The 15,631-nt window shown below is 41.8% G+C and overlaps 1 protein-coding gene across 1 annotated transcript in view; it reads right to left on the bottom strand.

The window, feature by feature from the left end:
- Positions 1-15,312, bottom strand: part of FRMD6 (FERM domain containing 6) — a 213,087-nt gene extending 197,775 nt beyond the window's left edge. The window contains exon 1 of the mRNA XM_074327478.2: positions 15,218-15,312. The gene's annotated coding sequence lies outside the window, so the exon portion shown is untranslated. The remainder of the gene's footprint in view (positions 1-15,217) is intronic.
- Between the last annotated feature and the right edge of the window lie 319 nt (positions 15,313-15,631).

Raw genomic sequence — 15,631 nt, 5'->3', positions numbered from 1 at the left:
TCCCTTCCTCTTCATGTTAGTTCATGGCCACTGGCTTGTACGAGACTATCTTATCTAAGACAGTCACAGTCCTTTTTTTGGAAAGTTGGCACTAAAACTATCACCAAGGTTATAAGTGAAAAACTGTAGTTAAGAACAAATATTGTTAGTGATTCTAAAAATCTATCTCTGCCTCTATTCTGTTTGAAGAACATCAGTTTTCCATTTTATATGCTTACCTGGAAATAGCCTCCTGGAAGTAGGTTGGAAAGTAGTGGGGCTACTACAAGGTACTTGGAGACAGAGTTGCTGGTGAATAAAGCAGCTAAATTAACAGGCTTTGCTACCAGCCCTCCAGGCTCACTCTGGGTTGTGGGCCATGGAGGAGGCGAGAAGAAAGAGAAGACCCAGTCACAGCCTCAAAGGGTCTGGAGCAGAGAGGGGAAGAGGAGGCACAGAGCAGGGCATGTACACAGAACGGTCACCACAAAGGCCTGTGGGAAAAGGGAAAAGGAAACAAAGCAGCAAAGATGGCTCCTTCAGGGGTTAGCCATGGAGGTCTACGTCCTGAAGGAAAGGCAGATTGCTAAGTCCTAGATGAGACCAATTACCAAGTACATTTGATGCAGCTGGTGCACGCACGATATAATACATTTATGTATTGAGATTTCTTATGAGATTTACAAAGAAAATAATGTATGCTGCTTCTGGTATGTCAATGATAAATATTTCCACAGAGTCTTTTTCATGAGGCAAGTGAGAAACATCTACAAAGGAAGTCACTGGCTGGAGCAAAAATCTGTAGTAATAAAATATTCTTGGATTTCTTTTAGAAAGTATTAATAAAATTCGAGGAAAAAATAGAGAAGAGAGAAGTTCCTGGGGGAAAAAGTAAAAGTATATATATATATATATATTGGGAATAGTGAGAGTTCGGGGGAAATAGCCACACAAAGAAAGGCATGGATACTCATTTGTTTAAGGCTGAGCAGTTTAAGATATGCTTTTATGTAGTGTGTTATTCGATGCTCTAAACAGCTGGATGTGTTAGGAGCACAAAAAAAAATGAGAGACTTGCCTCAGGTCAGTGAGTTGGTAAATGGGCCCTGGAGTCAGCAAAATGGGTCTAAATCCTGAGTCTGCTACTCCTTAGCCATGTGACCTTGGTCAATTACTTGCCTTTCAAAACCTCAGCTTCCTCAGAGGGTTGCTGGAAGAATTAAATGACATATTACACATAAAATGCTCAGCAAAGAGTCTGGCACATCACAGAACACACTCAATAAACGTTAGTGCACATGACATGTTTCCACAGCCTCCCTACACAGCAACAAGATTGATTAAAAATAAAGAACATCCAACTTTTCTGAACTGATATACTCAACTGAAATGCTCTCTTCCAAAATGTCCACCCTGAGAGCTATGCCTGACTCCAGCACTGCTCTGTTTTCACAAAATTATTCTGGACCCTCCCCGTTGGGAATGTACTAAGGTCTTATTTAAAACACACACACATATGTGTATTGTTATTGGTGGCAAATCTTGGTCCTTCTAATTTTTTATTTTTATTTTTAGAATTCATCATTTAGAGCCAAATCTAATGAAAAAGGAACATAATCAAGAGGGATGTCTCTCATCTAACCTTGACTTTTTAAATATGATTTAACATAAAAGTCACTCTTTCATCGTCATACTTGAACTGCCTCTATGCAATTTTGAGACAGGAAACGCTGGGAAGGAAAGAAAGAAGACCAAAAGGAGAAGAAAGGCAATGGGAGGAGAGAGAAAGGCCAAAAGTGAAAGGACAAGTCAAGGCAGAGAAAATAAAACCAGCTTAGAAACATCACAGAGAAATGAACCTTGTAGGCAAGAGATGTTAATTATAGTTTGCTTTTTGAGACATAACTCATACTACTATTTGTTTTGTGAAAGGGGGAGAGTCCTTATAATGGGCTACAATAAACTTTCCAGTCAAGGCTAGATCGTTGTTTTCTTCTGCTCTGAGAAAATATGTTTAGTAAAATACCGCAGCCTTTTGAAAAATTGAACCATTTTTCAGAACACGTATTTTACTTTTTCCTTCATATTTTGGACAATCGTTCACCACCTGTTCACTTCTTTGCTCTTGTCTCCTCAAGGTTCCCAGACAAGCAGGGGCTTGAGGATGAGGACTTGTGGGAAAGGAAGGAAACCCGGGAGCTCTCTTATGTGAATAACGTGATTAGCAAAAAGTATAAAGGAGGCTTCTTCCCCTGTTCACAAAGCAGATTTTCTCCAGAAGCTGGCAGAGCTCCCAGACAATTTGCTCTGGGGACAGACTCTGGCTGAACTGCTGCCAGTGCCAGGCTCTGCGGCCTCCAGATTGATGAGTTTGGGTGGCCATGGTACAGGAACACTAAAGAGGCGGGAAGTGGGGGAAGGCCTCCGTGAGGAGCACCAGGAAGGGCTGACTTGGGTCACACAACAGAGGGAGACGCAGCTGTGAGCACAGAACAGGCTGGGTGCTCTCCTGTTTACCTCATTGCCCAGGACCTCTCGGTGCTGAAATAGCTACAAGAAGGGCTGAGGGGCTGGAGAGAGGGGGAGATGGCTCCAGGGTCCCAGAGGGAGGAGACTGCATGGTCACAATGCAGGATAATGAGTAGGAAGGATGAAGTGGCCCTCAGGGGCTAGTCAAAGACTCAGGCTGTTTTAAGCTACACAAAGCAGCGTAGAGAGCAGAGTAACCCTCGTTTCCAGCACCAAGCAAGTAGTTCTCCTGCTTCCTGCCTGGCCCAGGGGACTGACCAAACCATCGTGTGGGTTGGGGAATGATCCAGAAGCAAATGTTGCTGCCATGCTCCCTGGATCCTGCATTCAGTATTGTCACCAGAGCAATGCCCAGCCTACCCCTTTCAGCTTCCCCTGGGTGGTGATTTCAACAAACACTCATTCTGGAGTACTTCTGCTTGAACTGGAAATCAACAGGCACACTATGAACTAGAATGTGCTGGTGGGGAAAGGAGGGGAGACCAGGGCAGTGGTTGTCAGCTTTCGGAGTGACTGCCAAGGTTTTAGTTCAGCCAGACTGGGATTCCCAATAGGGAAACTTTAAAAAATTATTTTCCCCTGGAGTAGAATTTTGAAAAGGTCTATGGCCATGAATTATTCAGGGTCCCTAGCTGATTTAGCCCCCAGTGTCTTCCAGATGGCCTCAAATGGCTTCTTGGTGAGCTTGGATAGTAACAGAAAAGGTACAGGACATGTTTGCCTCTCTGTCGCCTAAAATGTCCACTGGCCAGTCTGCCCTGCGGCTACTATGGAGCTGGGAACTGGTAGTCAGGGTGAGCTTGCTGTTTTCTCGGCTCTTTCCCCTCAATAGCCTCTCTCTCTCTCATACAACTAATTCCTGATCAGCTCAAAAAATTCAGAAAATACAGAAAAATGTAAACAATACCACCAATCAAGACTAAGCACAGCTGATATGATAGTACACATTCCGCGTGATTTTTTTCTATGCTAACATTTTGCAATGAGATTATAGCATGCATGTATTTTTATAACTGACTATTTTTCACACTACAATAGATCACAAATGTTATACTTCCATGTTAATAAGTATAGATCCAAATTATTTTATTTTTAGTAAGTAAAACTAACTTTATTTTTCCCATCTATGCATTTCCTGGGCATCAAAGATAGGACAACTATATTGTAAACAAAATAGGAAAACAAAAAACTTAACTTGTAAAAATCCTGCAGATTATCATTTTAATGGCTATTTAATAATCCAGAATAAGAATATGCTGATTTAATTAATTGCCTGTAATTAAATATTCAAAAATCTTTATGTAAACATCACTGAATCCTTGTCAGATCATTTGCTTAAGATGAATTCTTCAAAACGGAACTGGTGGGTGAAATCCCACCATCTATTTTTTTTTTTTTTTTTAGAAAAGGAAATAACCAAATTTAATACATACATTTGTAAAATCCCATCTTTTTAAACGCTTTGATGCATCCTGCCAAAACTCTCTTCCAGCAAGTCGCTGCTAATATTCCATCTTTCCAGCATTGAATATAACCGCCTGTATTACCCCCCGACCCTTGACACAAGGCATTATAAGTCTTTTTCATCTTTTCCAATCTGATGGTTATAAACGAGATTTATCATTTTCTGTTTTCATTTGGTATGCAGTATTTTTCTCTTCTCTCTCCCACACCTTCCGTCATCTCCTGGAGCTCTTTTTCCATCAGCATGCCCCTCATTCAATGATGAACATTAATGGAGCGCTCCCTGTGTGTGGGCACTGTGCTAAACATCAGTGCCACAGCAGCAGCTCCAACGGGCTTGGACTGGCCTGTGGGCGCTGGAGAGAGCTTCACAGAGGAGGTGATATTTATGCTAGGTTTGATGGAACAGTGAAAGCACGATGGAGAGGAAAAGGTCATTTCATGCAGAGGAAAGAGCATAAGCAAAGTCACTAAGGCCTCTGTTTCCATGTGGGCGTGAGGTGGGATGGGTGGGATGGTCAGACAGAGACCGGCTCTAGGTCCTTTACTATGGAGTTTAGATGTTATTCTGCAGTGATGGCAGGTAGTTAAAGGAAGTGTTTTTAGGGGAGAATAATAATAAGATTTGTGTTTAGAAAGTTAATTTTGGCAGTGGCGTGAAGGAGGAAATAAAGTAAGGAGAGAGAGAGATGGAGGCAGAAAGACCAATGAAAAAAGATTATTGCAACAATCTGTGTGAAGAAGCTGCGAGTCGGTAAGCAGTCAGCAGCAGTACAGTTGTGGAGCAGAGAAAGGGATGAGTTGAACTTTTCAGGACTGGAGACTGGGTAGGTAGGGGAAGCGAGAGAGAGGTTCAGTAAGACTCGGAGCAGAAGAGAAGGTATAAGTTTGGACAAAAAAGGAGGAAAGATGGATTCAGTTTTGAACATACTATATACATTTAAGGTGCCTGTTGGATTTGAGATGGAAATACCAAAAGGGAATTTCTAAATATTGGGCACTCTGAAGAGAGACCGTGGCTGTGGGTACACATTTAGGACTCACCAGTGCTCAGAAACCACACAGCGATTGCTGGGAGCACTTCTCCAACCTCCGTCCAGGCCTGACAGCCTGTATTCTAGACAACTTGTCTTTGTGCGTAACTGTGAGCCCCTTTCCCTTCTCTCAGAGGTGCCCAGTTTGTTAGAAGAAAGAATGGATGGATCTTCATGTAGCCAATTCATCCAAAAACAGGAAAAATAAGCTATTTATCTTATAGGGCAAATAGTAAACACTGTTTTAAATAAAGGTGTTTTTTAACACAAAGAAATAACTCCCTAATGGTGTGGCAAATTATGGACAGAAAAAAGCCTTTCAGAGCTCTCTCAAGACTTACCAATAAAGCACCCTGCCTGGGGGTAGGGGACTCTGTGCCCCTGCTAGAGATCTGAAATGGCAAAGTCACTGCCAGCCACTGGAGGAACTATCATAACTTGAGTTTGCCTTGAGACAAAGACTCACAACCTGAGAGCTGCTCCCAGGAGCCAGGTTTAAGCCCCGGACCTGAAGAGGAACCAGGGGTGTGGTGCCCTCCCATTGGCTGTCAGGCTTCTCAGCTGTGATTTGAACAACTCAATTAAAAAGACAGACAGCTGCTGTCTAAATTTAAATAGAAACATTCTAAAACAACTCTGGGTAATTTTAGCCTACTCTGTCCTCCTCAGCATCTTAATAAATCTTTATCTAGAGAAACAGAAAGTGCTTTTGAGAGTCACGCTGGGATGGAAATGTGTGTCGATGCTCAGCTTCGTTTTTCAGCAGCTGACATTCCAGCTCAGGAAAACTTTCCTCTGACATGACTAGAAACTGCCCTTTTCACTGGTCATGCCGTCTACTTCCCTCATTGGTTCCCTCTTTCTCTGGTGTGTCAAATCAGAGATGCTTACTGCTCTCTGGTAACACAGCTCTGGCTAGGCCCACAGAATCAGACAGGAACCATGAACCCATCACTGCTTCAAACAGTCGCTTTCCATTTTGTGCACATCAGGAATGAGTCTGCGACAGAGGCACCTCATTCACTAAAGCCAAGGAATGAACAAACAAAACCTGTATTATTTCAGTAACATGAACCTGCCTGGAAAGGAGACCATTTAATTAAAAACAGTATTTTGATCCATGATAAGTATCACTTTATCAGGATGCATTACTTTCCCCTTTACAAATATGGATAAAATTCGCTACAAGTAAAAAAAAAAAAGTAAGAGTTTCTTAAACATACTAGGATTCAGAGGTATAGAAAGATAGCACAGAGAACATATCCTAACCCTAGGCTCACCATCACAGGACCAAAAATGTGGGATGTGGGAATAAATGGCTCCTATCAAGTTCAAATGCTAAAATTACACAAGATAAATTGTAGCTAATATTCTGGAATGTTTCCTGCTAGAAATGTCCAAAAGGCTGTTTATTTAAAATGATGTAAACACTCCAAATGAGGAGGGCAAGGTCAAAAGGAACAAGGCATGGAAAACTCCTGAATTTCTGTTTCCCATTCCTTATTCAGAACATAGCATAATTCTAAGGCCAAATTGTTAGTTTCTGGGCAGAGGAAATGATTTATACTATGAAAAAGGAAAAAAGAAGCTCTCTGGAGCACCTATTTCCTGAATAATAAGCCACCCTGATAAGCTGGCACGTTTCCCATAAGAATTTGTGGCAAAAACCCTCTGCAACATCAAAGATGAAAACTGCTTCCTAATTTAAGCCAACACTTGAAACGGTTGACACTGGCAATAGAAATTCACCTAGAAACAATTCACTTCACCGTTCAGTGTATGTGCTTAAGGTGTGTGACTCACACCCATCGATGTATGGGCAGCCTCTCCTATGGCCGCCATGCTTCTTTCACCCCATAAGCCTTCTTCCTCCATTACCTGAAGACACATGAGTTACCCAGGCCTTTCTGTGTTCACACAAACAAAAACTAATCCAAAACCAGTTGAGTATCATGGATCTTGCTCCATTCAAAACTTTTCTCTTCACATTCACGCGACATTCATACTACACCTCAGTTTATATCTTTAACATTTCCTCCATCATATCCCAAAACAGGTAACTGCGAAAATCCTTTCGAGTGCAACTCCAGCAACATGTCAGCAGATTTTAGAAGGCAGGATTGTAAATGTGAACTGTTTCTTTTTCTCTCCCTGCGAAGTTGGGGGAGAAATCATAAATCTCATAACTCTCGGTGTGGCAGCAGCAGAACCAGATGACTATCTTCTGTTGGGACCTGTGTATTCACCACCAGCATGGCAAGAGCCCTGCCAAGGTCTTCTGAGACACAGCATGCTCTATGGCCAGCGTTCAGGGCCACCAAACCATTATCTCCAGAATGGATCAGAATATTTTAAATGTAATGAGCTCAGTTCCAATATGAGAATCAAGAGAGATCTGTTAGGGGGGAAAAATGCCTCCTTATGCATCTGCCCTGATTGGGAAAGCTAGTAACCAGAGAAAAGGGTTCTAAGAGAACAGCTTACACACAAAATCCAAAGGACCAAACACCTGAAAAGAGCATACACAGGCTCTGGAATGCTGCCCTGCTTTCTTCTGCACTCCAGGCCTTGTTTTTGTCTTGCTTTTCTTCTCTCTCCTGCCTTTCCTGCGTAGACAGCTGTGGGACAGTGATTCTGAGCAGGGCCCGAAGAGCTACGTCCACTCCCTGGACTCAGGCCTTGGCTCCATCTCTTATTTGCTGTGTGACCTTGGGAGGTCAACTTGTTTCTCTGTGCCTCATTTCCTCTTCTGTGAAATGGACTGCTTTAAATGAGATAACCTAGTTGAAGTTTTTTTCACGATATCTGGCACATAATATAACTTGTCCCTTCTGTTCCACTCCGTTCCTAATTAGACCATGCATGGATGGGTCTTTCCAAATGTACAGTGGAAGCAACTTGAGAACTGAATTCCAGTCTCTGCCTGTGGGACTTTGAGCAGATTCACAGTTGTGCTAAAAAGTGCTTTATCTCCTGTAATCCATAAGATACCTATAAGACAGTGTGGTAGATTTACACTAGTTATTCCCCAACCAATCATGCTCCTAGGAATCATACCCTTGCCTAGTTTCCTCCCATATCAACTCTGGGCTTCATTGTGTGCTTACTTTGGCCAATGCAGTCAGCAAATGTGAGATTGATAGAGGCTTCAGAAGTGCCTGCACATTAAAGCCTGTACCCTTACAATGCTGCTGCTACCATGCGAGAAAATATTGCCTCCTTGAGGATGAAGGAGCACAAAAAGAGAGGCCCAGCTGTCCCAGCTGAGCCCAGCCCCCAACTGTCTTCAAGCTAAAGGAAACTGTATGAATAAGCCCAGGCAATACCAGTGATTAAACTAGCCTATTGACTCACAGAATCACGAAAAATAATAAATTGTTGTTTTATGTCACTAATTTTAGGTTTTTTTTGTTACTCTTCAATGAGTAACGAAAAGATAAATTGGTCAGAGGGCACTGCCATAACAAAAACTTAAAACATGTGGCTCTGCCTTTGGGACCAGATGGTGGGCAAAGGCTGGAAGGGCAGTGAAGAAATTGTTCTTGAATGCTGGGAAAAAAAGGCAACCCGTACTGCTGAAACAATCAGCAAAATTGTCATGTATAAGGTAATGTATAAGGTAAAAACTATAGCTAATAAATCTGTGGATCTGGCTAAAGAGATTTCCAGGCAGAATGATTCAGCTTTGTATAGCAGGGTACAAGACGAGAGAGAGGGATGAGTGAAAGCAGGAACTGTTGAGCTTGCAATCAAAATTTAGAGGAAATAGAAGGGCTCAGGACTGGCTGGGTTGAAAAGTAAAACTGTTTCTCATTTCCACTCTATCTAGCTGGTAAAGAATTCTCAAGGTAAGAAAGGGTCTCAGGATAAAGATTTCTCAAGGATGTGGGTGTAAGATGCTTTATTAAGGCCTCTAAAAGACTTTAGAAAATGCTGAGTATGCCTCAACTGGACAAAAGGGCTTCTAAGATTTATAAAAGCCTAATCCCAAAATCGTTCTGAGTAATCAAGCTGGACTGCCCAATGTGGTAGTTACCAGCCACACGTGGCTATTGGGCACTTGAAATGTGGCTAGTCTAAATTGAGATGTGCTATAAGTGTAAAATATATACTGGATTTAAAAAACCTAAAATGAGAAAAATGTAAAATATTTTAATTTTTATATTGATTACACGTTGAAATGTTATTTTGGATATATTGAGTTGAAATATATTACTAAAATCACTTGTTTCTTTTTACTATTATTTAAATTGTGGCTCTTAGAATTTTAAAAAATTCTATGTAGTTCACGTTCGTGATTTGCATTATCTTTCTATTAGACAACACTAGTGTAGAGAGATGCCTGTTCCAGAAAGAATTGTGGGTATACATTTTGTCTAATGGAGTAACAATAAGATATACAGAAAACTGGTGCAGTTTTTAAAGGCGTTCTATCAGATTGAAGTAACAGTTTAAAATGACAGGAGACCTCTAGCCCCCCAACTTTCTACAGTCAGGATGCCGGCTGAGAAAACTACTTAGCTGCAAACATAGGCCATTTATTTTCAAAAAGAAAAGACATCTCAGAAGATGAAACTAAGAACCCAGAGGGCTGAGTCAAGAGCAGAACCAGACTCTAATCAAGAAACACCACCTACTTGATGAGTAGGTGAACTGGATAATATGTGCTCAAAAAGATTACAGAATTGCTATGGACCAAATTACTCTATTGCCTCCTATTACTCTATTTTTGAATGGGGATATCTATTAGAGTTACCAAGTCTCTGTTTTGACATTGTATGTTTTGACATTGTATGGTTCAGTTTACAAGCAGAAGTTAGAGGAAATAAACAGAGCCCCGGACTTGCAGGGTTGGAAGGCAAATCAGATCTCTGGTTGAAGATTTGCTACCCCCAAGAAACGTTATCTGTCTGAACTAGATGCAGATCATAAGATCATGGATTTCGAGCCTGATGTGGTCATTGGGTCAGACTTCAGGGGTCTTGGGAGGAAAGAGAGTATTTTACACATGGGAGGAATGTAACTAATTGTGGCCAGAGGGTAGCCTTGAGAGATTAGAAATGACCACACATTACTTACAAATCCTCTCATTAAGAGGTAGAGTTTATTCCTTCCACCCTTTCAATCATAGGTGGCCTTTTTACTTACTTTTTTCAGTAGAATGTAGCAAAAATGATGTTTTGCAACTTTGAAGCCCAGACCTCAAGAAGACTTACAAGCTTCTACTCTTGTTCTGAGAACACCATACTGTGATGAAGCCCACGTTGAAAGGTCATAAGGAGAGTCCCAGCCATCGCAGCTGTTCCATCCAATCCTATCTGAGGTCCCAGACATGAGCGTGTCACCCTCTTAAATCTATAGCTGACCGCTGCAGTCGCATGAGTAGGCCCAGGAAAAACTAGCATAAGAACTACTCAGCCCAACAAACTGTGAGAAATAAATCATTGCTGTTTTCAGGCACAATTTTGGAGTGGTTTGTTCTGCAGCCATAACTGATATCTATTCATGGTGTACTAGGGAACAAGAGTTGAGCAGATGGGACAGGCTTCCTGGTAGAGGTGTGACTTGTGGTTCTATTGCAATTGGAACGCTGTCACCCCTATTGTCTTCATTGCCTGAGCATCTCCATGGCAGGGGGCTTCCTCCAGAGCAAGTGAGCCAAGACAGGGAGAAAGTGACCAAAATGGAAGCCACATTTTTATAACCTAATATCAGAAACGACATACCATCACTTTTGTAGTCTACTGGACACACAGACCAACCCTGATAGAATGTGGGAGGGGACTAAACAGGGTGGCAAAATCTGGAGACAGCAATCATTAGGGGCCATCCTGGAGGCTGGCTACCATGTAAACCAATAAATGAATAACTATATTTCACATCCTAGCCTTCATCTCAAGAATACCAAACAAGCTAATTTTCCTATATCCTCTATTACTTCTCTGATCTACATGTTTATCATGGGTTCTTTACCTATTTCTCTTTACTTCTCAACCTATCACATACCCGTTGTCCCCATCTTCAACTTCATTAGACTGTGGAACATGGCATTTTGGATCTGAATTATTCCGACTGGAGGCATTTGCTGCAGTTAGCTGACTCAGCATCAGTCCTTGGAAGGCTCAGTGATGGGAAGAAAGACACTCAAAGATCAGTACACCACAACTTTTGGAGAGCAGTACTATAAATGAATTCAGCTTAATAAAGAGCAGGCCAGCCTGGAATTATAGGGAAACATGTTTTTGCTGGTGATAGTGCGAGGTTTCTGAGGAAAACAATCTGGAAATTTGTTATAAGAGCTATAAAATTTGTCATACTATCTGACTCAAGGATTTTTCTCTTCGGACACCATACCTTCCCAAAGGAATACCAAAAAGAAAAGGTGAAATTGTTTTCTTTGAACCATGTCAAATGCCCAATAATAAGGAACTGACCTGAGTAACAGGACCAAAAACTTTTATCAGCATAAGGGACAAGTATGTCATTTCATTGATACTGACCTGTGTCTATGAAATAAAATTATGTGAGAAACATAAAGGAGGTCGCATATAAATAAACACACATTGTTAAATCAAGGTTTGAAAAATCAAAAGTGGTTTTTAAAAAAATGGTTTACTGTTGATTAGGGATTAGGATTTGGAGGGTTACATTTTTTCATGTGAACATCATTTCCCCAGGAAGTCAGCTGTCTTTGAGATGGGTAGGAAACTATCAAGCCTGAATAGGAGCCAATTTCAATAACCCAAGAGGCACCTTCTTGGTTTCCTCATCCACCAAACAGGTGCACATGCCTAAATCCCACGATTATGAAGATTAAATGAGATGAACCATCTGAGTACATTCTATCCACTGGGAAGGGGTTTATAATCAAGGTGACATAGTGGAAGCAGCATGGAACCAGGGACGCAACCTACACTTTGAATAATGCCCCACGTTTGCATTCCATCTTCACCACTTAGTAGCTTAACTTTTTCTGAATTGTAGCTTCTTCAACTGTAAGTAGACCTTTCTATCTTGCCAGGTTCTGTTAGGATTAAATGTTGCATCTATGTAAAGAGGCTAGTAGAGTACCCAGCACATAGTTGGTGCTCAATTACTATTAGTCCCCTTCCTTTTTGTTGCCTCAAACCTCCAACTCTTTTATTCTCTTCAAATAAATTGCAAAACAAGGAAACCTTTTAAAACTGGAAATAAGCAAGTTAAGGCCAAATTTCAAAGAAGGTGATACTTCACTGATTTGTTGCCAAGTCACACAATGAAAATAGTTTTTAAGAAGTCTAAAGGGATGGTGATGCACTGCTCAAGTTAAACAAGGGACCATCAAATGGCCTTGGTGTGCGAGCTGATCTGAGCCCTTCCCTCATCTTGTGAGATAAGATTCATATTACAGAAGAGTTTGCCTACGGGTCGAAAACAGGAAGGGGCTCAAGATGTGAAAGTAACCCACAAATGAGCCTGTGACATGACTTATGAATTGTGGAGCCCGAGGGTAAACAGCCTGGAGACTTTCCAAACTCTTCCTCAGAGTAGTTTCAAACAGTTACTAGGAGTGGTGATTGATAAAATAGAGACCATCCCTAAAGGAGAACTCCTCTTGGTTCCAACTAGGATCTGAGAAATAGATTAGCTGAAAGTCAAGGAAAGGAAAAGAACAGGTTCTGGGCGTTCCCTGATTCCCCTTAAGACTGCAGTCTGTCTCCCAAACACCAGCACAGTGGAAGTAGAACATATGCTCTTTTAGAATTAAAGTCAGCCCCAAATAGCAAGGAAAGAACAGGATGCATGGACTTGTTTGTAAATAAAGACCAAGATAAATGTCAGCTGCCTGACCTCAAAGAGAGGTATGACAGGCCACTTGTAGAGAGAAGCCACAGGCAGCAGAGCCAGCCCTTTGGTCTCTGTGGTGGTCTCTGGCAGACCTTTCTGGAGCAGTGAAGCTAAGAGGGCCAGGAGGGCGTCTGCTGAGGCACCCTCCTCCTGGGTCCATACGTCTTCTCTCGGTCAAGCTAAGCTTGATTGCCACTCTCATCACAGGCTGTGGTTGAATACTTTGGAGTCAGGCACTTAGATGTGAGTCACCAGTGAGGTTTAGGTAAAAGACTAAACCTCAACTTCTTTGTCTGTATAATGGGGATACCAGTAATAGCTACCTCACAGGTGTCCGTAATAAGTAAATGAGATCATATATGTAAAGCCTTTAGCCCTAGTGCCTGGCACATAGCCGGCTGTCACAAATATGACGTGCTATGGTAGTGGTGGTGGTGTAGATTTCATCCTCTGCTTTGTTATTTTACCCATGGTAGCATTTCTCACCAGAACTGGAAGACATGCAGAGTTAACAGACCATTAATGACAAACTCAGACATTTCCCCAGAGTGGGACATGGTGTTATTTATAGCAACCAAGAGAAGCAGCAGCTGTAGGTAAGAAGTGAAAAGGAAGAGCACGTGCTGGTGATCAGGTGACATTTATATCTATTAACATTGCCTCTGATCTGCCCCAAATCAGCCGAGGAGCCTATCTCTAAGGGCAGGAGAGGGCCCTGGGCTAGCCTGCAAGGAGCTTCAATCATGTTTGCTGAGGACCCAGTGGCCATTCACATCTGATACAAAATGAAGAAGGTCTCCTGGGAGACACCTAGAGAAGAGTCCTCCAAACGGGAGAGGGTTGCCCACCCCCACAGGATTTGTGGAGAGAGCTGGGCAGAGAAGGCATTGCCCCTGTTTTAGACCTGCATGGCTCCAGGCCAAGCTTCCAGCCAGGGCAGAGCCTCATTCTTACCCCAGGAACTCAGGACTGACAAACAGGACCCAAACCTAACAGTGGTGCTCAACTATTCCTTGGCCTCAGAGAACTGGATTTGAAAGAAGCTTGGGAGGGACAGTTTAGTTTCAACAGGATGTCATTTCCAACTGGAAGATAATATATATTTTTCTAGTAGGCTGGTATACAAGCAGTTTAGGAGTCCCATTACAGTAATTGCACTAAAACTCTGTGTTTGTCTTTTTGTTGGTAACACTAATAAGAGGTAGGCAAATGTTAGTGAAGATGAAATTCACCATGATATATGTAATCCAGGGCCTAGCACAGTGCCTGGAACACAGAAGGCGTGCGCTCGCTGTCTCTCTCTGTCTCTTTGTCTCTCTGTCTCTCTGTCTCTCTGTCTCTGTCTGTCTCTGTCTCTGTCTCTGTCTCTCTCTCTCTCTCTCTCTCTCTCTCTCTCTCTCACACACACACACACACATACACACACACAATGGCAAATAATGGATAACCTCACTATTTGGAGACTTAAAAAAGTAATGTAATGACACAATTTACAAATATTTCCTCTGAGAACTGATTCTCTGGTTGCTGACTCACAAACTTAGTTTGCTTTTAAAAAGTTTGCTATTAAAATGCTAAAAATTCTCAAAAGCTTCATTTTGTTCTTTTCCATATTCCCTTTATTACTTCCTTGTATCACACATGCCTCATATTTCACTTTTACAACACTTGGGATCTGGTTATGACAAACTCTAACAGCTCATCATATTCATTTTATGGTCTTTTATGTTGCTTTACTAAGTTACATCCCTTATAAAGAAGTACAGCACCCCAAAATATACATAAAACTGTCCTTTTGTGACCCAGAGAGTAAATATGTAACTGATATGAATGTAACTGACATCTACTTAATATTTCTCAGACTCCTAATCATTTATTTTGAAAGAACGTATGGTGGTGTCTTACAAGAAGTTAATTGATGGGCTTTTGAAAAACTTAGACTAAAACAATGAATTAATAGGGGCCTATCTTCTGGTCAGATCATCATCTGTGTTTTTGTGAGTGTGCTTACAAAGGTGATTGTGTGTCTGGAGTATATGGGACACATACTGTATGTAAACATGCACACTGCAAGTGAAAACCCAGAGAACACGGATGCTGGCTAATTCATCAAGACATGAGTTTCTTCCCGGCACTGACTGTAATGGCTATTGTACTGGACGACCTAAGGCATACCCCTCCCCCCCAAAAGAAATCATGGGACAGGTTCTCCAACAGTAGAACCAATTCTCTCATTAGTCTGGGATGGTTTACAGACAGAAGTGATAGTATTAAAATCATTTGGTGATTCTACTGTGCCCAATATACTCATATTTAACATTAAATTTGCCTTCAAATTCTATTTTATGAGAAACAAAAGGTAAGAACAACCATTCTTTTCCTACCTGCTGCTGGAGCCACCAGAAACCAGGCTGCTGCTCACCGAACGGGGCTGACTCCAGGAATTTATCTTCAGCTCCCTCCCTGGAACCAGAACACCATAAGAAAACTTTCAATTGCTATGAACAAGCAGATTGTTTACTTCCAGCCAATTCTTTCTTATTCCCATGACTTGCTGAGTGCCAGAGTAGGGTGCTTAAGAATGGCTGTCTGGGGAGAAAGGGATTGAGTTTGGGAGGAAAGAGAAGAAAGAGTTCCCAAGGCAAGAGTTAGTTCATCCAATACCCTTCCTTCAAGGAGAGGAAAGCCCTCTTTTCAGCTTTAATTTCTCATAGAAGGTCTGCCACTGCATTACTCACAGGTAATTACTACATTGCCCCTTCAAAACAGCAGACATACTTTTTGGGCAAGCCTCCAGA

The sequence above is a fragment of the Rhinolophus sinicus genome, chromosome 3, assembly GCF_057876585.1.
Source record: "Rhinolophus sinicus isolate RSI-liver-muscle chromosome 3, RSI-T2T, whole genome shotgun sequence".
Classification (NCBI taxonomy): domain Eukaryota; kingdom Metazoa; phylum Chordata; class Mammalia; order Chiroptera; family Rhinolophidae; genus Rhinolophus; species Rhinolophus sinicus.
This window is presented reverse-complemented; position numbering and strand designations above follow the sequence as displayed.